The sequence below is a fragment of the Pogona vitticeps genome, chromosome 1 (genome assembly GCF_051106095.1).
Source record: "Pogona vitticeps strain Pit_001003342236 chromosome 1, PviZW2.1, whole genome shotgun sequence".
Classification (NCBI taxonomy): Eukaryota; Metazoa; Chordata; class Lepidosauria; order Squamata; family Agamidae; genus Pogona; species Pogona vitticeps.
This window is the reverse complement of record NC_135783.1, coordinates 32,623,521-32,647,368: the sequence shown is the minus strand read 5'-3', so window position 1 is coordinate 32,647,368 and position 23,848 is coordinate 32,623,521. Positions and strand designations below refer to the sequence as shown.

At 37.0% G+C, this 23,848-nt stretch overlaps 1 protein-coding gene and 1 long non-coding RNA gene across 8 annotated transcripts in view; both read left to right on the top strand.

Moving 5' to 3' along the window:
- ESRRG (estrogen related receptor gamma) overlaps window positions 1–23,848 on the top strand; it is a 611,234-nt gene that overhangs the window by 113,622 nt on the left and 473,764 nt on the right. The gene's annotated exons all lie outside the window — the stretch shown is intronic.
- Window positions 1–23,848, top strand: part of LOC144585785 (uncharacterized) — a 44,743-nt gene that overhangs the window by 18,245 nt on the left and 2,650 nt on the right. The window contains exon 1 of the long non-coding RNA XR_013540338.1: window positions 1–23,848. This exon is cut by the window's left edge and continues 18,245 nt beyond it. This is a non-coding gene — a long non-coding RNA (uncharacterized LOC144585785).

Here is a 23,848-nt window from a genome sequence, read left to right as displayed (position 1 = left end):
TGTAGTGCCACACTCAAATTAGTTATTATTATTAATTCCTTCAATTAGTAGCTGTGAGGACCTACATTATAAAGTTATGCTTGCATGATCTGGAAACCCCACAATATTCTGTTTCTAAAACATAGTTTAACAGAATGAAATCTGACATTTCTTAAATTATTAGGCTTTATTTTATTACGGTCCCAGAAATTAAAAATAGCATAAGACCGAGAACTTAATTTAGTTTACTGAGATGATGTAATTTTCATGTAATTACAAGTTGGGGGGGGGAATAAATATTCTGTATACAACAGGTACAGGACTAAAAGACTAGCAAATATAAAATCTGACATTTTAGTATAGTAAAATAAAAATAAAAATGACCCCATCGAATGAAACCCAAAATTGAATGTAGCGCACACAGAGAGAAAAAGTTATATCTGTAACTAACGCCATGCTATTTACTGAAAAATCACTGCTGACCTTTACAGTGGTATTGCTTCCGTGTATAGTTAAGCAGAGAAAGCAACCAATGGCTATTATAAAGGGAACATATGATTGGATTTAGATACATGGGAAGGTACATTTCAGAAAAGATGCCCTTTATTATCTGTGGAGCGTATATATCTGTTGTAAGGTTTATTCCATTCTGTTCCTTGGAAATTTGGTGCATTCATTTCTGCTTTCTGAGTATGATTTAAAAAATTCTGAAGCATGTTTTGGTTAATAATAAATGGAAATGGCTTCAGACATATAGGGCAGTTCCATGTTAACTAACCAAGATAAATGGTGGTGGGGAGAGACACACCAAAATGCTGTCTGTTGAATGCAGTAAATTACATCTCATGGCAATTTTATTTCCACTATAAATACACAGGCATCTTAGCAGTTGCACCACTAATACATTTGTGCTTTACAATAGCATTTATTATGATTGCAGTGATCATCCAACACCCATGTCTGCATCACGGTTGAAAGACTACCTAACTAGAAGCAGGTTTTGCTTCCAAATATAAAGTGGAGATATTTTTAGACAAAATATTGTTATGAGAAAGAAAAAGGCATTACATTAAGGGTGAGAGGTAGAATTCTCAGGGATGTACAGTGGAATGCCTCTCTTTCTTCTTCACAGGAAGTAAAACATCAGTGAGAATCTCATCTCTGCCCACTTGTTGTTTTCTTATTTGGCCCATTATACACCTGTGTAGAACCAAGTATCTTCAGTTAGTTTTTATTTGGATACTTCTTAAGCCATACATGTGTGCCCACTTTGGCCATGCCTCATAATTATAACTCCTGCTCAGTTTCTGCTGGAGAATATATCTTGTGCTCTTTGGCCTAAAACTCAGTTTCAGGCCCAATTCAAAAATACTTGAGAATCTGTTCATTTTTCATGTTTTAACGAGGGCTGTACTTGTAGTAGTTCTTTAAATTTGTACCTTGGATAGAGAATGTTTATGCCCTCTTTAAAGTACAAAGCAAAGAGAAAGAGCAAAGCATCCTGCTTATGTACCACTCCATACCGCTTTATCACTCTCTGGGTGGTTTATAATTTAATTACACCGGCTACACATTCCCCCCCCCCCCCAGCAAGCTGGGTACTCCATTTACCGAACTTGGAAGGATGGAAGGTTAGTGAACCTCGAGCTGGCTATCTGGGATTGAATTCAAGTCGTGAGCAGAGTTTTGCTGAATGCGGCTTAAACACTTTTTACTGATAAAAGATTTACCCTACCTTTCCACCAGTGATCCCAGAATAGTGTTTATAGTTTACTCTGAACACACTTGAAATGTAAAAGAATATTATTTTACAGGGAACAGTGACTAGGAACCAAGTGATTTGCTACAACATGAATCCATATCCAAGATGGAATGTTAATGTTATTGCATGCTTAGACGCAGCAGTACATTGTATCTTATAATATTTTGTTCACAGGGCTGCTATTACAGGGATAACTAACCGCCTCTCAGAACTGGGCATTCAGTTTCAGGGAAGAATCTAGTACACACAAGCTGTGAACCTGAGTTTTCAGCTGAATTGAGCTGGAAGGGGGAGTGAGATGCAAGCTCATAGGCAAAGACAGATGAAGGTTTATGAACAATAAGTTAATGGGACCCAATAATAATCTTCTGTAAAAAGGTACAAAGGAAAGCAGGCCACAAATCATACAATCTCTGGTGTCTATATATGAATGTCAGGAGTATGGAAAACTAAAAGAACTAGAAATTTTAATTCAGGAGAGTAAATATGACTTGAAGTTGGGATGATTCCCATTACTGGAATACAGCAATTGAAGGATATAAATTCTTCTGAAAAGAACAGAACAAATAGAAAGGGAGGTGGAGTCATGGTATGTAAAATACAAAAATACATATTCCTGCACAGAAATATAGGAAGATGAGCTTGATTGGATTGTCCCATTGAGAGCATCTGGATTAATAAAATTGGGATGAAAAACAAAAGGAATGTGTTAGTTGGTGTATATTACTGACCACCCAATCAAGAAGAAGATGTGGATATAAGCCTGAATTTGTATACACTAAACTAGGTATTCACTGGATATTTTGCTTAGAGTTCTTTTTGTGTTGTACAGTATTGCTTGCAAAGTTCTTCTGACACTCTTCATATATTGACATTGTCTTTTTTCTATCTGTTTCTGCTGCTGACCTTGCTAATATCCAGGTGTAGAAGATCTGAAAGGAGAAAGCATGCAAAATTTCTTTAAACATGTTTATTAGATAAAGAAGAAAAGTGTGTGTGTTGTGCATATACATGAACCTACAGAATGTAAAGACCACAGTTATACAGATAAATTATTTTGTAGTTATCCTACAATTTTGCTGGGATTATGAGAAGACATATGAGGAGGTCATTCTAAACTATAATTTTGAAATTTTTTTCTATATAAGAATTACAACCAGCAGTGATTCGAACAGGAGCTTCTTAATGCTGAAATAGACAAACAGAAGTGCTACTTGTTTAGGTAGGATAGAGTGAATTGTACTCTCTTACACAGTGTTTTAGGTACTATTATTTCCATTTCAAAGTAAAATAATCCTTATATGAAAGGGCTTATTTCCCTAGTGAGGAGGAGGGTTGTATGAGCTTCTTGACTTACCTTTGTTCATGTTTTGATCATATGTGAAGATCAGATCTTTCATGTCAGCATATCTGTGGAAAAAATGTCAGGTGACATTACAGTTGAACATTTCCATTGGGATGTTAAAGCTTTGTCCTGCTATATTGGACTTTGTTTTTCTTTATCCTTTGGTTGCTTAGGCAGTGTGTTGCTGAACATGTATGGCAGTTTTACATAAAATGATAAATGTTCAGCCTATGAATCAACACAGAATTATTGGAGAAGTAAACCATATCTATTGCACATGTAGATTGTTCGTAGATTTGCTATGTATGAATTTTGAATGTATTTCTGATATTTTTTTTTGTGAGGGACATGGTGGCGCTGTGGGCTAAACCTCAGAAGCCTGTGCTGCAGGGTCAGAAGACCAAGCAGTCGTAAGATCGAATCCACGTGACGGAGTGAGCGCCCATCGCTTGTCCCAGCTCCCGCCAACCTAGCGGTTCGAAAGCATGCAAATGCGAGTAGATTAATAGGGACCACCTCGGTGGGAAGGTAACAGCTTTGCGTGTCTAAGTCGCACTGGCCATGTGACCATGGAAGATTATCTTCGTACAAAACACTGGCTCTAAGTCTTGGAAACGGGGATAAGCACCGCCCCCTAGCGTCAAACATGACTGGACAAAAAATGTCAACGGGAACCTTTACCTTTACCTTTACCTGATATTTTTTAAAGTCAAAACTTAAACATTAAAATTAAACGTTTGAGGGATGATGCTAGAATGGTTCAGGCATCTGGTGGGGCCACTGTGAAATACACGATGCTAGACTAGATGGGCCTTGGCCTGATCCAGCAGGGCTCTTCTTAATGATTCTGTTTATGGAAACCCATTCTCATCCTTGTGTAACTTTTATTCTACTTGTGTAAGTTTAATACAACTTCAGTAGATTAGATGTTGCTTCTGTACATTTTGCTAGCACTTGTGCAATCATTAGCAGTGCAGCAATAGCAAAATATTACTGCCTCTTGTACTTTTTCTGCTAGTATCTTGCTGGATAGAACATTATCATGCAGGCCAAAATCCTGTTACCAAAAACTGTACTTCATGCAGTACTTTCCCTCGCTTCAGAAGGCTACTGTTCATAGAATCAATTCTGTGGCTGGTAATCTAGTCATTTTGTAACCAGTGGATAGATCAATTGCACAAAGGAAAGTCTACTGGGAGTGGAGCTTATACAAGGGCTTTTCTATGTTTATGTGAGCCAGCAGCATTCTTGATGTAGTTTTTAATGACCCGGCTTGTGGCTGAAGAAAACTATCTAATTCTTGAATCACAGCATAAAGGAGGCGATGTTTCTTTTTAAAAAAATGATAGTGCTGGTTTTTTTGCGCCATTTGCACTACCCTTCAATTTCAGAATGCTTAAATTCAATCATAAATAGCTATTTAACATTCTGATTTTGATTTAGATGTGCAATTTTCACATACCTCAAAGATTCCCTTTAGTTTATCTCAGCCCCTTCATATTGACAGTTCAATTACATAAATTATAATTGTGTAATTTTATTTTTAACACTTGCAGTGGAAACAAACAAACAAAATATTTTTTGTATTTTTTACATGATAGATGAGTTGTATATGTATTAATTCAAAGCAATTTTTATAAGTATTCTGGAAATTTAAGCACTGGGACACCTTTGTACATGTTACAGAACATTCTGAGCACCAAATCACCCAGAACTATAGTAGTTATTAGAGGAATTAAAAGCCTATGATAATAAGTTTTATTATGCATTTTGGTGAGCCTAAACTGTAGCACAAACAACTGCATAAAACCCAGGAGGAGGAAAAACTTAATGATCTTATATTGAAATGGCAACAGTACACAATAACCATTTTATACTTGTTTCATTAGCAAATAATGTTATTATACTTTTTCATGGTGATTGATTTGATTGTATTTGATTTATTTACCACCCATCTAGCAGATCACTACTCAGGGTGGTGTACAACAGAAAGGAAGTGACATCAATTATATGAAACATCAATTATATAAAAATTAACTATAACAAACTAAATCTCTCACTGCAAATAACAAGACTGGTGGTAGAATAAATATTGCTCAGTATGATATGTACCCCTTCTTCCTCCTCTGTCCCAGTTAATTGGGGACGATCTCTCCAAAAGCTTCTCTAAAAACTCTATTTGAGAAGCTTTTTAAAGGCACAAAGGGAGGGTACCTGATGTAACTCCATGATTCTTTTCTTGGGATTGGAATAAACAGTGAATGTTTCCAGACTGTGGATAATTCCCCCCCCCCATATTTATTGGCATTTTCTTGTTTGGATTTTGACAGATTCTGTCTCTGTGGCTTGAAATAGTTTTATTGGTATTTCAGCTTTCACTTCATTTCCTAGAAATGCTGGCTCTTCATCATAGGAAAATGTCATTTTTAAAATTTCTTCTGTACAGGCCTTCAGTGTACTGTTTCCACCTTCTCTTTATTTTATCCTCTCCAGATAGTGTGCTTCTCTGTTGGTCTTTCAGCATTCATAGTCTAGGTTTAAATTTCCTTTTGATTTCTTTGATCTTCTGGGAGATATCTCTTGTTCTTCCTCTTCTGTTCTTTTCAATTTCTTTGCATTGGCATATCTAATAAGAGCATAGATTTGAATGCTGGTTATGTTGATATGTTTTCCCAGAAGTCTGATATTATTGGGTCAGATTTGCATTATAGCCCCTAAGTGCCTGTGCTATTGCTTCAAAATTAGAGCCACTCAATTTCTTCTGGATTTGTCATTTCCAGAGTAAAACACTTTGTAGTTCGCTGACTGAAAAAGTCCCATTCCGATCTATTTTAGTTCACTGACACCAAGCACTGCAAAGTTTAAATATTTCACTTGTTTTACAATTTCCAGTTTACTTTGATTCCTATCTTGATTCATACTTCTCACATGCCATGTTCCAGTTGTACATGTTGTGCAGATTCAGATTTTTCTTTCCTCTCTGTGCATGTCAGCCACCAGACATTGTTTCAGCTTTAATCTAGTTGTGTTTTTAGCAGTAACACTATCTGTACCTGTCCTTTGCTCTTCCCTGTTAGCTGATTGAGTGCTTTCCAACCTGGGAGTCTCATCTCCCATGACTATCTCTTGGACTGTGTTATCATAGGGTTTTCAAGGTAAGAAAAGTTAAGCAGTGATTTGCTATTGCCTCTTGCTTTCAATGTAAGCAAATTTCAGCAGCGGTTCACTCCTTCTGCACAGTGCTAAGAAAAGTTAGCTTGAATGTCACAACTGTTCTCTGTGGAACATCCTTCAGCTGTGTCACCTTCAGCTTCCACTGCTGCTTAGTAGTGCTCTCCAGAAGTTTCTCTGTCTTCATCATCATTGAAACTACCCATTCTCTTCTGCTGACCTGGCCATTGCCCTTGAAGAGGGTAGATGCATCTTACTTTGGTGTCTCTGCTGTTATTTTTCCGTCTTGGGTGATCCTTCTAGGAGTCCAGGGCATTGGCAGCACTGTTCTCAGCTTCTCTAATATACCCAGCCTACCTCACTGTTACGGTATACTTTTGAGAAGAGGACTAATGTAGACATTTAACCTTTGTATAATTGTTACTTCCATATCCCTGTTTTATAAAATAACAACACACAATTGACATAGCAGTGCATGGGTATATGGGACCTTGGAGTAAATTTCACCTTAGGAGCTATTTGTGTTCCAGGCAGATTCTTGTCCCATTGGAGTTAATGCTCACTGTGCACACTTACAACAGGTTTTTTTTAATCAACTGTAACATGCTTTAGGGGGAAAGCTTTGATAGGGTATTGAACTACACTGGACTCATTTTGGTTGCCTTTTTGTTGTTTTTGTTTGCTTGTTTTTAATTATGAGGGTAATATTTCACGCAGCCATTTTATTTCTGTTTCTATTTTGCGTTGTCTTTTGTCATTGGTAAACTATTTCAGCTATGTTTTTGTTTTGCTTTCTCTTCTGTTTTTTTCTTTCAGGGATTCCTGGTAGGCCAATGTGGAATTTTCAGTTAACAGTGTGAAGTCCAGTGTACCCCAGTAGTTTTTGGTATGTGATACCAACAAGATCTATTTTTATGGTAAATTGAAATCAGTCATTAATTTTTATTTTGATAAAGGATTTTACTGCGTTTGTAAAAAAAAAAGTGTGAAAAGCGATCCTGTACAAAAGCTTATTTTGGCATAAATAGACAGTACTGTTTATAAGTTGTCCAGCCTCCTTATTATCCCTTAAACATGTATTAAGTCATGCTTGAATCAGATGATTTTCTCTCACATTCTTATCATTCTATAGAAATTAAAGATATAGTCATAAATCAAAAAAAATACTAAAGGCAATCCAAAATATTAAAAGTACCAATCAACCATTTGGCGAAAGATCTGATCTGAAGTGAGGAGGAAAGGAGATAGAGAATAATGAATTCATCAGACTGAAAATGCATAAACCAATGGAGCGCTTAGACTTCAATATGAGGCAAATGGAAATAGAGCCCCCATTACTGTTGAGATACACAGACACAGCCCCACTAATCATTTGGTCATGCTTCAAAGACAGCAGTCATCACAGGCCATGACATGGTGAGAACAGGGTGCCAGGATTTATTGTAAGGGGGAAAAAGTTTATTTAACATCCATATCCAAGCCCTTGTTCCTCATTTCCCCAATATAGACATCTTGGGGAAGCACATTCATACAGTCCTGTTGAACTCTATCAGCTAAGTAAAATCTGAGAGAGAAGGAAAAAAAATCGAAACAAGGCACTTCTCCATTCACTTCTTTTAAATTACTAAATTTGTTATCCAGATATGAACCAAAGTAAACTAGATAATTAGATGAGCTCTCTGAATACTGTAAGTGCAATACATGTTTAAAATATAACTGGACCTTAAAATCTTGATGAAGCTGAAAATAACACTTTAAACATGTACAGGGTGAAAAATACTGGGGAAAGAATGTGTGTAGCATGATCTGTGATCTGTGAACACTGTTTCTTTTAACATTCTGCTAATCGCACATACTGAGGTTTTCCAAAATGGCTATAAATCAGTTATGGTATTATAAGGGTGAAATCCATGGATGATTGGAAGGTGATAAAGGCCATGTAACAATCTGGTTTGCTGCATATAAAAATCCTTGTTAGATTACCATTACTAGAATACCAGCTTGCAGATATCAAGTGTGAATTTTTCATATTTTTCTAAAAATAATAACCAATCCATTCACAGTGCTCTGAATCTTTTTAAAAATGGTTTACCAAACACAATAAAAAGTTGCAGTTTTTTTAATTAAAAAAAACTAAGCCAAAACATATTGACTGAAGACAGAGGTAGACAACTTTCAGTAGTTGCACATGATTCCCTTTAGACAAACGTCGGAGAGCTGAGTCTACTCCCCTAAATGCCCTTCAAATGTTTTGACCTTTAAAGGGTATTCTTTTCATTATTGTGGCCTTAGACCCCATTACTCTCTTAGGCACATACAGGCAACATACTTTGAATGAAGTTGGAAAGATACCATATTTATACTTAGAACATAATGCAACTATAGATTGATTGTCTACATTATATTCCTTAAGGAATATAAGCCTTATTGTAAGCCTTATTGAACTCAATTTTTTCCTCCTATCAGCCTACTAGGTAGTTATGCACGTGGACATATCTGTGCTGGATGATCATTGCTCTCCTCAGCTTTGTCTAGCCAGGGAAGCAATTCAGTGCTTCTTATGCTCTTCCTGGTGTAACAAACAGCAGGAAACATGGGGGAAACAGCTGCATGCTTCATCTTAAATGTATGGTTTCTACAGCAGGATTTGGGCCAGCAGGTTTATCTCTGAATGGACAAGTTTAGAGTTCCATTATAAATAGGAGAAATGTTGTTTTAACTGAACAATTTTACTAAATTGCAGCTCTGCATTTTCATTAATTACTGTATGTAGAAGTTTAATAGCATTTTCTTGTGCACAATGTGATATGAGAGTCACTGTTACAGTTTGAGGTATGTTCTAATTAGAAAAAGAAAGAAAGAAAGAAAGAAAGAAAGAAAGAAAGAAAGAAAGAAAGAAAGAAAGAAAGAAAGAAAGAAAGAAAGAAAGAAAGAAAGAAAGAAAATGTATCAGAAATGTTACAGTAACATTTTGCCTGCATTTAAACTGTGGGAATTCTACAATGAGTTAATGGTTTGTTTCCTGTGGTAGTATGTCCTGCTACTTAATAAATGGCTTGCCAGGCTAAAAAGTTACAGTTCACACATTTTGATTAAGATGGTGGATTTAGAATATGGGGATATTGTGTGGCCTTTGGATCACATGTAGTGAACAATGTTATTTTTAAGCCTTCTCCTATGTGAAGTATAATAATAATAATAATAATAATAATAATAATAATAATAATAATAATAATAATAATAATAATAATAATAATAATAATAATAATAATAATAATGATGATGATGATGATGATGATGATGATGATAGATAGATAGATAGATAGATAGATAGATAGATAGATAGATAGATAGATAGATAGATAGATAGATAGATAGATAGATAGATAGATAGATAGATAGATAGATAGATAGATAGATAGATAGATAGATAGATAGATAGATAGGTAGGACCCAAAATGAATTACAAGAATTAGAATCATAAAACATGAAAACTAATGAACATGCATCATGCACTACATCAAAAAACTGATGATTACATTAATACAAGTAAAGAAAAATTTGTTAAAGCATGAAAATGGAGAATATTTTCAAAACAACAGAGAAAAGGCTAATATAAGAAACAACAATTTGAAAATAAATTAAACAGTTGGAAAAATAAGCCACTACATTGAGAACATCTGAGAAATATTGATAGAAGGCATGACAACAACAAAATGAAATTCAACAAAGATAACTACAAAGTAATGCACAAAGTAATGCACTCTTGAGAATCCCCTGGACTGCAAGAAGAACAAACCTATCAGTTCTAAAGGAAATCAACCCTGAATGCTCACTTGAAGGACAGATCCTGAAGCTGAGGCTCCAGTACTTTGGCCATCTCATGAGAAGAAAAGAGTCCTTGGAAAAAACCTTGATGTTAGGAAGGTGTGATGGCAAGAGGAGAAGGGGACGACCGAGGATGAGATGGCTGGACAATGTCTGCGAAGCAACCAACATGAACCTGACACAACTCCGGGAGGCAGTAGAAGACAGGAGGGCCTGGCGTGCTCTGGTCCATGGGGTCACGAAGAGTCGGACACGACTAAACGACCAAACACACACACACAATGCACCTAGAAAAAAGAAACCAAACAACAGTTACAAGAAACAAATTGTCACCAAATTTGGAGTGAATGTAGAGGGGTTTCCCTGCAATTTTGGTATCTCTAGGTTCCTTGGGGGACATTTAATAGCCAAACAAATCAATGAATCAAAAATTACCAAAAAGTCATTGGTCTGTATTTTGTTGGGGCACTGCTTCATACAAACATGAATTGATTAATTAGCAATTTTTGAATGAATTTGGTGATTAATTTTTTAAAATTTGTGCCCATATCTAGTTGTAGATCACAAGCTGAATATGAGCCAACAGTATGATGTGGTTACAAAAATGGTAAATACTATTTTAGGCTGCATTAGTAGTTCTCTAGACTCACAAAGAGAGTATGGCTTAATAAGAAGCTGACGGCATACACCAAGATGCAGGTATATAGAGCCTGTGTCATGAGTACACTCTTGTACTGCAGTGAGTCCTGGACCCTTTGTGCAAGGCAGAAGAGGAAGCTGAACACGTTCCATATGCGTTGTCTCCAACACATTTTTGGTATCACCTGGCAGGACAAAGTTCCAAATAGAGCAGTCCTAAAGGAATTTTTAGCATGTATACATTACTGTTTAGTGATGTCTATGTTGGCTTGGGCATGTCGTGAGAGTGGCTGATGGTTAGATTCCAAAAACTTCCTGTATGGAGAATTAGTGCAGGGAAATCTCCCCAGAGGGAGACCACAGCTGTGATACAAGGATATCTGCAAGTGGGATCTGAAGGCCTTAGGAATGGACCTCAAATGATAGGAAAGCCTGACATCTGAGCGTTCAGCCTGGAGGTAGGTGTTGCTTCATGGCCTCTCCCAATTTGAAGAGACACTTGTCCAGCAGGCCAAGGCAAAGAGGCAGAACCAAAACCAGAAAATTCAGGGAGCTGGACAGGGGACAGATTGTATTTGTCTTCAATGTGGAAGAGATTGTCACTCTCGAATTGGCCTTCTCAGCCACACTAGACGCTGTTCCAAGTTCTCTATTCAGACCATGTTACCATAGTCTCTCGAGATGCCTAATCAATCAAGTAAAGTATAATCTCCAATTCCTTTGATGCACTCATTCCCCTTTATTTGGAACTGTTTAGGCGAAAAAGCGTGCATTTGTTTTGGTTGTTTTACTGTCACTACTATGTATTTTTATTGAACCTTTAATGTTTTATTATGTTTTATTGTATTTTGATATTTATAAATGAGTACACAGGACTCATGGACAAGTGGAGCCTCCAATAACTGTGCGCAAGGAATGAATGAATGTTTGAGATAGAATACTTTGCAGTGATAGAGCTTGAAGGGATTGTTGAAACTCATCCCATTCAGTAGTAGAGAAGGGTTTTCTCATTCCCCAGGGCACAGTTGTCCTCCAGAGACTGGGAAACTGCCACCCCTTGCTACTTATGAACTACTTTCTCATTTTTCATAATCATGTTGATGCCAATAGCTTGAATAAAGATGACATTGCTCCTGCTTATGAGTGTGTCAATTGGTAGATGAGACGATTTATGTGAAACGTTTTGTCCTTGGTTTCATTTATTTTACACATTCTAAACAATATGTGTGCAGGTAAAAATAGGGCTACTTTGTCCTTGATTTGTCCTAATCATTGTATTTTTAAAGTATAGGGTAGAAAAGGAATAGGTCATTTGAAGAAGAAACACATGATATACCAAGTTTATTTTGTTTGTTTTAAGTTCATATAGCCATCTTATTTCATTTCTAAGATCCCAATTGATGTCTGTTTTTATTTAAAATGTCTGTAAGGGTAACTTCTGAATGTACCGTCCAAGATAATAGCATTAACTGGCATGGCTGCAAAATCAATAATAGAAACAAAAATATAAGTCTTCTGATACAGAGTGACACAAAACAAATTTGTTAACTAAAACAGATGCAGTCAACAGTTTAAACATATATCATAAATGTTTAAACTCTGTTTGGATTTCTTTTTTGCTTTATCTTTTAATACATCATTCTTGAGTAAGTTATCTTTGCCATGTGCACAGCAATCTATGAAAAAAAAAAGCAAAATAATCTTGTGAAGTGGTTTTCCTTCTCTTCTAAGCTAAATAAGTAAAAGGTAGACTTCATTGGAGGGAACTAACTGAAAATGCTATTTCAGTGCCTATGGACTAAAACCTTGAAAACTGTCTGTCATTTTGGCATCTTGAAAAACTTGTAGAACAGAAATAAAAACAGCTTATTTGCCAAAAATATGAACTGAGTTTTAAAAGTAATATTTTGAAAAAGAATACAGAAATACATTTTTTTCTGAAGATCACATAATGAACAATTTGTAGTCAAGGAGAGGCACAATACAACAAAAGTTATATGTGACTTAAAACTGAAGTGGACATGGTATGGAAGATTGTGGGGAACTTTATTTATTTATTTATTTATTTATTTATTTATTTATTTATTTATTTATTTAGGTTAAATTTGTGAGACTGCAGGAGGAGTGATCACACATTTGACAAGGAATGCATTACATTGCCTCTTCTTAGATATACATCCTAGAAGAGTTTGAGTTTGTCAGGAAATTTGAGAGCAAAACTGAAAGCAATATTCTTCCAATACTGTTACAAGACTAGACACTAGACAGGATCACTCAAGGTGGGACACCAGACTAAGATGTATCCATCCTCATTAGGTATCAATAGTCACATCTGGAGAAAAGAAATGATAGTTCCAAGAGTGATGAAGGAGAGATATTCTTGAAGGCCTGCAGTACATAGTGAAAGGTGACAATGGTGAATTATATTTTAGAAACAAGTCAAAGTGTGACGCTCAAGCTAAATCCTATTAGTATTAGCAAGTTATTGCCACTACTGTCTTGACCTGTTCAGGTCTGTAAAATTCTCAGTATTCTAACACTTGGAAGGTGGAACTACTGAACTACTTCAAAAAATTTAAAACTTTCAAAACCATATGCAGAGACAAAAAATGAAGCAAGAGATAGTGCTAGAAGAGGATACTTCCAAGTCCAAGTCATTCAGTCAGCTATTAGGGAATAGTAAAGGATAACATTATAAATATAAATAGCACTGTGTGTAATAAAACAACTTGATCAAAGCTGAAAGGACTTCTGGTTGTTGATGTGCATAAAGGCAAAAATAAAGTCTGAAGCTACATGACATGTCCAGTGGGAACACAAAATGTAAAGAGCATGAAGTTATGTGAACTCAGAAGTGTGAAATAAGAAATGACTTTCTATATTTTTGTGCAACAACCCAATTCAGCATTCCTTAAGGCAACTAAAAAAGGGTGTTTTTCCAATTGAACACTTATAATTTTAAACTGGGCCTCGGATCAGCATCAAATTTGGCACAGATGTAGCAGTGCTATGCCATTTGACATGCTCCCTCTAGCAAATGGCCCCTTGTAGTTTGATCAGATAACAGTTGTGTGTTTTCCCTGATGCACTGTGGAGGGACAGAAAAAGTGGATCTTCTTCTGCAGTACTACAGATCCATTCAAAGCAAGGTTTACCTGGTTTACTCATGCATAAACTTTCCTGATTTGCTCATTAGTAAGGGAACAATAGTCAAGGACAGCTGCAGTGTAGGTTGGGGAGATGGAAGGACAGTGACACCCCCCCCTTTCCTTCTGCCTTTCTCCTCAACTTGAGCTCTGCTGAGACTGCACTGCCTTGCATGGGCAGAGCCCATGGAGTCAATATAGCCGCCGCCTCTGCCTTTTCTCTCAAACCTCATTCAAACGGCTGGGGAGACTTTCCTTTTTGTTTGTTAAAAAAGAGGAGGGGATTTCTCCACCTTCCGTTTTAATGCCACAACCCACCTAATGCATCACAGGGTTGTTTTCTCTGTTAATGCTGCCCCCAGTGTCATTTTGGTGAAAGTACCCATCTGTGGAGGCTAACCAAAGAGCTATTTTGCATCTCAATGAATCATACCAAATAGATTGCATGCCCTAACTCTGTGCCAGTTTGTTGCAGGGCAGCTCTTGTTGAGAAACAGTTGCTCTGTATTTAGGTGAGAAGTGGTTAACTAATTAAAAAAAGGAGTTAGCTTCTGGGATTTTCCTTTGTGTGGTGTCACTTTGTGAATAATAATGAGCACAAGAGGGTATCCTGTAGACCATCTTGACTGCTGGCAGTGCTGGCCTTTAATATGGACTGTTAGCTGCTCAGATGCGAACACAGTATCAACTTCTGTTATAACATGGGCAAAGGGAAAACCATTTCCAGTTTTGTACTTCTCAATCAATAATGTTTATGTTAGCTTAGTTGCTCTAGTTTCATGGGAACTTGGGGGCCACTGGACCTATAAGAATCATGTGCCTTTCATGCTTTTCCAAGTTCAATTAATGTCACTTAGGTTAGCCCTCATGAGGAGCAGTAGTGTATAAATCAAATAAATATAGAAATAAATAAATGCTTTTTCTTAAGCGATGCCAGCATGCTGTGTCATGTCCAAATAGAGGCAATTGTTGGATAAGCTCATAATAGAAACCTCTCATGATTCAGCTCCTCATGATAGAGTAGTGTCATCATTTCTAGTACTGAGGCTACAGAAACATTGCCTTGACAACAAACCGGTTTATACAATGTGGTTATTTGCATTCTAAAAGAGAATACAAGCAGTTACAACAAAGTGCAGGCATTCAAGAATTTTATATAAAACTTAATTCGTTCTAATCTGATGTTAGATAAATGTGTAAGTAGAATTTTTGACTAAATACTAAACATTAATGTAACGAACTAAAATAAAAATGCACTAATTGTCAACAATAGAGGACACTCAACATCTTAAGCTCAAATTCATTGTTCTTGCACATCTCAATCAATATGGATTCTGTCTGAAATCAATTTCCAGCTGCAAAGATGATTGTTAAATAATTCACAAGTTACAGGCCTTTGAGCAAGAAGAGGTTAGAGAAGCAGAAAGAAAGTGGTGATCACCTCAGATGAAATTTCAATTAAAAAAGGAAGGTATTCGTAAGTTTTGTAAGCAAAGTGGCATGGTTTTATTGTTCTTTAACAGGCATGGTAGATTCTCCTCTCATCAGAAAAGTTTAGGAAGTGTTCCATGTTTAAATTGCTAGCATATTTTTGAGAATCGCCAGACTATCTATATAAACAGTCATTACTGGAAATAATGACTTCCCCCCCTCTTCTTGAGTCTTGCCATCTTGGAAATGTGTTGTTTAGAATTAATTGTAAGAATTTTATTTTTATATATATTATTTTGATGCGTTTTAACCTATGTAAGCCACCACGAGTAGATGCTGTCTAGAGGGGCGGGGTAAAAATCGAATGAATGAATGAATGAATGAATGAATGAATGAATTAAACAAACAAACAAACAAACAAACAAACAAACAAACAAATGTATTGAGCCATACGTATTTTACTGTACACAGGCTCATTGTAAAATTGTCTGTTTTAGTCTTGGCTGAGTGAAATTAGTTATTACCATACTTTTCTATGTATAAAATGACATTTTTCCTAAAACAATTAGAGGAAAAATTGAGGGTTGTTTTATACACGGTGGTAAGGAGGGGGGAAGGATCAAAGTGCTTTGATCCCTGCTTTCCCCCTCCACTTTCCTTGTGCAAAGGAAGTGGAGGGGGAAAGCACCCTGTCCACTTTCTTTGCAAAAAGTGGAGAGGGAAAGCAGCTTTTTACAAAGAAAGTGGAGGGGGAAAAGCACTTTCTTCGCAGAAAGTGCAGGAGGAAAGTGATTCCTTCTTTCTCCCTCCACTTTCCTGAGAGGAAAGTGCTTCTCCCCTTCACTTTCTTTGCAAAAATGCTTCTCTCGCCCCTCCACTTTTTGTGAGGGGAAAGCAGGTTTTTGCAAGAAAGTGGAAAGGGTAAGCACTTTCCTCTCAAGAAAGTGGAGGGGAAAAGAAGGAATCGCCTTTCCCCTCAACTTTCTTGAGAGGGAAGTGCTTTCACCCTCCACTTTTTGTGAAAGGGAAAGCAGTTTTTTGCACAGAAAGTGGAGAGGGAAAGCAGAAATCAAAGTGCTTTCATCCCTGCCTTCCCCCTCCACTTTCTTGCAAATAAAAAAAATTTGGGTTAGAGAAAAGGGGGAGTCTTATACATAGGGGTGTCTTATACATGGAAAAATACAGTATATATTATGTTGTTCAGACATATGTTGAATTCCTACTAGGAGTTAAGCCTTATTGTTCTTGTTTACAATGAGGAGCTTTGCTTTTCCACTTAACTCCTTTTATAATTCTGCTGGCATTCTCACAAAATTTTGTTGCAGTACGATTGGAATTGCCCTTTGATACTGGCACAGTTATCTTCTTCTTGTTCTTTCACAATATGCCCTTTCCTAGATTTTTATATACTCCTACAGCAGGTCAGACTCAGCCATCAACCAAGCAAGAGATTAGGCCTACATATCCTTTGGCCAAACAAGATATGATGTTAATTGTCTGAATATAATTCATTATGCATGGCTTTTTAAAAGTAACACATAGAAGCCTAAACAGTCTTGGGTTTGTGGAGCTGATACATATTTTCTGTTCTTCTTACAATTTTCCCTATTGTGTCTGTAAAGCTGGAATTTCCATTTTAAGAGAAACTCCTATTAGTGTCCATGGTTGTTGTTTAGTTGTTTAGTTGTGTCCAACTCTTTGTGACCCCATGGACCAGAGCACGCCAGGCTCTCCTGTCTTCCACTGCCTCCCAGAGTTTAGATCCAATTCATGTTGGTAGCTTCGATGACACTGTTCAACCATCTCATCCTCTGTTGTCCCCTTCTCCTCTTGCCTTCACACTTTCCCAACATCAGGGTCTTTTCCAGGGAGTCTTCTCTTCTCATGAGATGGGCAAAGTATTGGAGCCTCAGCTTTAGTATCTGTCCTTCCAGTGAGCACTCAGAGTTGATTTCTTTCAAAATGGATAGGTTTGTTCTCTTTGCAGTCCAGGGGACTCTCAAGAGTTTCCTCCAGCACCACAATTCAAAAGCATCAATTCTTTGGCAGTCAGCTTTTTTTATGGTCCAGCTCTCACTTCCATACATCACTACAGGAAAAACTATAGCTTTGACTATGCTGACTTTTGTCGGCAAGGTGATGTCTCTGCTTTTTAAGATGCTGTCTAGGTTTGTCAACGCTTTCCTCCCAAGAAGCAGGAGTCTTTTAATTTTAAGTCTTCAAGGAAAGATCCTGAAGCTGAGGCTCCAATACTTTGGCCATCTGATGAGAAGAGAATACTTCTTGGAAAAGCCCCTGATGTTGGGAAAGGGTGAACGCAAGCAGAGAAGGAGATGACAGAGGACAAGATGGTTGGACAGTGTCATCGAAGCTACCAACATGAATTTGACCAAACTCTGTGAGGCAGTGAAAGACAGGAGGGCCTGGCCCTCCTGTCCATGGACCAATTCTGGTCCATGAGGTCCCGAAGAGTCGGACACGACTTAACGACTAAACAACAACAGTTCAACCAAAAAAATATAGTGATAATGTTAGTATCTTTCTGTGACTATATTGTTAAACCTTTATGATTTTTAAAATGTACTGTAATTCAAACGGGCTAAATGCTTGTTTTTGCATGCTGTTCTTTTCTGAATCTGGTTCTGAACTGAATTAAGTTTCTTTGGATGTGAAATGTGCTTAGTAGGAACTGTAGTTAGAATTTATTGTACTATTAAAATCCTATTGGGTCTTTATTTATGAAATGTGTTTCCTCTGTTTGAGGTTTAAAGAGTCTTGATAATGAGGCTTGTAAGATTCATGTTTCCTCTTCTGCAGCTTAATTTAGGCTCTATATCAAATATGTAAACTAATATCATATTTTCTTGCAGCTTTTGTGCATGAGAGATACATTTTTGTCTGTTGTTACTTTTATATTCTCAGAGCCGGTAAATGGGAGCTGTCTGACAAGATCTTAGTTTCTGCTCTTTCGTTAAACTGTGCATGTTTGACAAAATACGTAAATAAAGTGGAAGCTACTAAACCCAAAGGAACACATTGCTTTCTTATTGCATTTTTTGTTACAGCAAATAAAGAAGTGTCATATGTGTATGTTAGTTTGCATTCAAGATTATGGGCATAAAGAGTGTGCCTTTTTTCCTTTTTGAGTTTCTTTTAGAGCAGGGGAATTCTTGGACATATTTTGTATACTGGGGAATTCTTGAAGACTTTAGGGAGTCCGAATCCCCTCCCACCCAAAAAAGAACCACAAATGTGTGCTTATGTATTACACACATATTTAAACTTGCCTGTCTGAGTTACCATGGGAGAGAGTGTTCAAGGATATTCTGGATGTTTGAAATTTTGGGAATGCAAATTTTCTGTGGCAGTTGCTATAATTGTTGTCTAATCAGTTGAATACATTCCCTATTGAGATATGTCCTCCTGACATTTAGGAATGTCCTCCTGACATTCAGGAAATTAGTGAAAACAGAGGTATACAAGGCTGCTTTTGGTAATTTAACTCCTGGATGATGCTAATATTAATTTAAATTTTTTTTATCTTGTGCTTTTTGTTTGTTTGTTTTAATTTTAGATCTGGTTCATTGAACTGCCATATTGATGTATTGCTATTGGAGTCGTGTGGGGTTCTGAATTTTTGATTTGTAAACTGCCCAGAGTAGTGTGTCCACTAGAGGGGCAGTATATCAATCAATCAATCAGTTAGTCAATCAATCAAATTAGGCAGGTAAGGTTTTTTAAAACCTAGCAACCATCATCAGGCAATTATGTTCCTTGTTTAGTTTCTGTTTGCTTAGATTTCACCAGTTGGCCTCAGAGAGCAATTACTGATGTGCTGGTGTGACCTCTTGGTTCAGATGAATAATAAAATTTAACGAAGTTTCTTTTAAACCCCAGCATTAATCTTCCTTGTCTTAAAATTTATAAAACAGAGATCTAAATATATTTTACAGTAAATACAGATAATAGTTTGCTATAAAAGGTTAAAACTTGTTATCATGTACGGTACGTAGAAATTGTCCTGTATTTCTAAGAGTAGAAGTGACCTAGTTTGACTATAATGCTAATCCCTACTCCAGTGTTATAACAGCTACAGTGAGCATTGGTACTGTTCCCTTTCCTTGTATGGTATAAGTAGAAAAAGTAGCTTGAAAACTTTAGCTTCTGCTTTACATTGATGACAGTTTAACCTAATATATTAACCAACAGTAGTTCATCTTATCTACAGATAGTTGAAACAAACCAGCTTTGCAAATCACAAAGTTTTAAGTTGTGTTGTTTGTCCTAAACATAGCTAAGGTTGACCATAGTGTGTTGGTTCAACATATACAGTAACCTGTTATTAATGTCAAATTGAAGTAGACACGTCCTGACTTTTCCTCAATATTGTACTGGAATATGACAGTAGACATTGCAAGACTCACTGCAGCTCATATTCATAATGCTAAATTATAGTTCAGCCCAGACCTCCCAACCTGGTTCCACCAGATGTTCTGAGCTTCACTTCCCATCATCCTTGACCATCTGCCATGGTTACTTCAAAACATGTAAAAGGAACAAGACTGGGAGGTTGGTTTAGCATTCCACATTAACAAGACAATGAATCATAGCAAAAATAATAAACTCTGTCTTCATCATAAACTTCTGTGTCAGGCTGGAAATGCAGATCTAATGGTGGCTGAGAAATAGTCATATCTCCTCTTTCTTGTTAATGCAAGTTATGTGGACTCCAACAATGGAGATTTAGTATTATCTGTCCTGGTTAATGTAGGAAAGACTACATCTTTCTTTCTTTCTTTCTTTCTTTCTTTCTTTCTTTCTTTCTTTCTTTCTTTCTTTCTTTCTTTCTTTCTTTCTTTCTTTCTTTCTTTCTTTCTTTCTTTCTTTTCTTTTCTTTTCTTTTCTTTTCTTTTCTTTCTTTCTTTCAGCAGTGGAGGGAATATGTTATTGAGCTGAATAACCTGTACCTTCATGATTTTTGTGTGGTTCTTCCTTGGAGCAGAATACAAAAAGTGGAATGAATCAATTTCAGGTACAGTAATAGACATCTAATAGCCATACTAGTCCATTCTGGGGTCATTTCAGGTCAACCATACTTTTAAAGGTGTCAGTTATGATCCATCCTTCTGGTGGTGCTTTGAGACCATGCAGCTTGCCTAAGGCTGCACAGGTGGTAGGTCATGAAACCCCATCAGCTCTATACTATGTGTGATCTCACCTGGCCCCTATCCTGTGAGGCACAGAAAGGATTTGAATGTATAATCCCTGTTGCCCAGCCAGGTGTTCCCACCCAGTGACATATGTTTAGAGTAAATGATTTCAGTGAGACAAGACCAAATGTATTTAAATCTTAGTGCTTTTGCTGAAACATAATATGGATGGTTTTGCAATTAAGTGGGGTTTGGGTCATACAAGAATGCAGTTTCAAGAGTAGAACTGTAGCTGTTTAGAAGCAAAGGGGGGAATCCTCAATGTTTGCTCTAAGAAGAGGCCAATGGGGCTTCTGGTAAGCCAGTGCTACTGTTATTGTTACATTTATTCAATAATAGAAGTGAAATGTCATTGTTTCAACACACACACACACACACACACACACACACACACACACACACACACTTCAGTTTCATTATCATGAATTAGTATGGAGTACAGTTCAAAAGACCTCTATAGACGTGGAATATTATCCACAATTATTTCTTGCTAATTATAACCAAAGTGTTGCAAGCCAAAGATGTGATCTGCAACATCCATTTCATGTACCTATTTCTTTGTACTGAATATGGCTTGTACCAGTGCAAGATCTATGGTAGAGTTTCATTACAGTGACACTTCCATTCTAGTGTTCAATTGAAAAAGATACTAATGAAGAAATCAAGCCCATATTAGATCTAAACAAAGGAGCAAGGATGTCTCAGCCAGTAATACAAGTAGCATATACACTTTCTTCACACAAGAGATTACATAGTAACCATTCACATTAACTGAAGAAATGATATTTGAATGGACAATAAGAATTTGTAACTATAATCTAGGATAGGGACATTTCTCATATAATTTTGATTTTAAATCTTTCGCTCATTAATTTTATGGCTTTTTCTTTGTCCCTCTGCAAAAAGAGTTTGCTGTTTTCATAATAGTAGAATCATTATTCTAAATCTTTGAATTGTGTTTGGGTGAAAGATACAAAGAGACAAACTTTTGAAGAAAGCCATAAAAAATTCTATTGCATTATATGACCTCCAATTTTGCTTATCTGCTTGGTCACATTTATCTTGTTGCTTGCTAAAGCTGTCTCAGAAACTCCCTTAACTATAATGTTTGTTCATAGTTCAGCTGAGTAAAAGAGGTAGTTCTGGTAGGGAAATATGCACCGGATCAGGAATTGAAAGCTGGGCACACTGAATTTGTGAGTATCAATAGGAATTAAAAATTGTACTGGATTAATCAACTTTCTTCGGGGAAAAGTTATTTATTAATTGTCCAATCAATCAATCAATCAATCAATCAATCAATCAATCAATCAATCAATCAATCAATCAATCAATCAATCAATCAATCAATCACCAATATTGGCATTAAAACCAGTAACTATACAATCAAGATTATACTTTCCACTGCAATAAGATAAATATGGTCAAGTTACATCAAGGCTCCTTGAAACAGTCAGCCTAGTTTATTACAATAGCAAGATATTCAGCTACATGTTCAATCAAATCAGGTTGTTTATCTGCTAAACATCATTTGGATTAAGCTCCCAGAGAAATTTGAAATAACAAAGCAGTAATTGACGGAGCTCGCTAACTTTAGGGCAGTGAAGAAACCGAGTCTGGTTCCACTAAGCCAGGGGTCAGGGAACTTTTTTACCTTTTACCCCCCCCAAAAAAATTATATACGCCGACATTACCCCCTCGATTCAAAAGGAAGGAAATCATACATTCTTTGAATTAAAAATACTATTGAATCTACACAGGCTGTGTACCAAACTAGCAGAATGTACCAAATTTGATAAAGATGTGCACTGTTTTTGCTGGAGTTACACTCCAGCCATGGTATGGTATAGGGAGTAGTAAGGTGTCCAACGTGCCTAGCAACTTGCATTAAATTTTTGCTAGCTCGCAGAGGACTTAATCATCATCAGTGGCTACCAGAGTGGTGCTAGCAATGACATGCTTGCTAGCAATGACATACTTGCTAGAGACGAGCAATGCAGAATTGGGGAGGGGGCTCTCCCTACCACTTTAATCATTCTATGTGTGGTGTGCAAAAAGAAACAAACCAGGCTAAAGGCCATGTCCCCCTGCCTGGTGCCACAGCCCAATATCAAAGGACCAGTGTGCTTTTTTTTATCATCATCAATGGAAAGCTCAGCAGTGGCCAGAGGATTGGAAAAGATCAGTCTACATCCCAGTCCTAAAGAAGGGCAGTGCCAAAGAATACTTCAACTACTGAACTGCTCTCATTTCACACGCTAGCAAGGTTATGCTCAAAATCCTACAAGTTAGGCTTCAGCAGTATGTGGACCAAGAACTCCCACAAGTACAAGCTGGATTTTGAAGGGGCAGAAGAACTAGAGACCAAATTGCCAACATGCGCTGGATTATGGAGAAAGCCAGAGAGTTCCAGAAAAAGATCCACTTCTGCTTCATTGACTACACAAAAGCATGAGGGTGAAAGAGGAAAATGCAAAAAACGGTCTGAAGCTCAACATCAAAACAACTAAGATCCTGGCCACTGGTCCCATCACCTCTTGGCAAATAGAAGGGGCAGATATGGAGGCAGTGACAGATTTTACTTTCTTGGGCTCCATGATCACTGCAGAGGGTGACAGCAGCCACGAAATTCAAAGATGCCTGCTTCTTGGAAGGAAAGCAATGATAAACCTAGACAGCACCTTAAAAAGCCACCCTTCCCGCCTTAATTCAAGGTTTCTTTTTTTCTTGCCTGTTCCTTTTATAGTTTTGAGTCAGTCTCTCTCACTCACTCTCTCTCTACCTCACACACACACATACACACACACAAACACACACACACACAATTCGAGAGTGACAGTCCCTTCCACGCTGAAGACAAATACAATCTGTCCCCTGTCCAGCTCCCAGATTTTTATAGTTTTGGGACTACCTTTTTGCCTCGGCCTGCTGAACAAGTGATTCTTCAAATTTCAAAAATTTGATATGAATAAAGGGAGATAAAGGGATCACTTAATAAATCAGTAAAAAGGGATTGGGAAGATTTCTGAAAGTGTAAATGAAGCCAACATTTAATAGTGGATAACCAGACAAGGGTAGTTGGAAAATGAACCTCAAGTTCACTTAATAATGTTGCAAGTCTAATTGTATTCAGGATGCCTAAAATCTTGTGCAGAAAGAGGCACCTATGCGGTCTATCTTGTAGTTGGCTGTTGCAATCCAAACAGGGACCCCGAAGAGGAGCTGGAGTGATTTTTGCCTGGAGAGCAGCTGGGATATATTGATGTCCACTATGGAAATCAAAGCGGACTAATACAGAAAGTTGATTCATAGCCAAAGAAACCGCCACCTTATGATG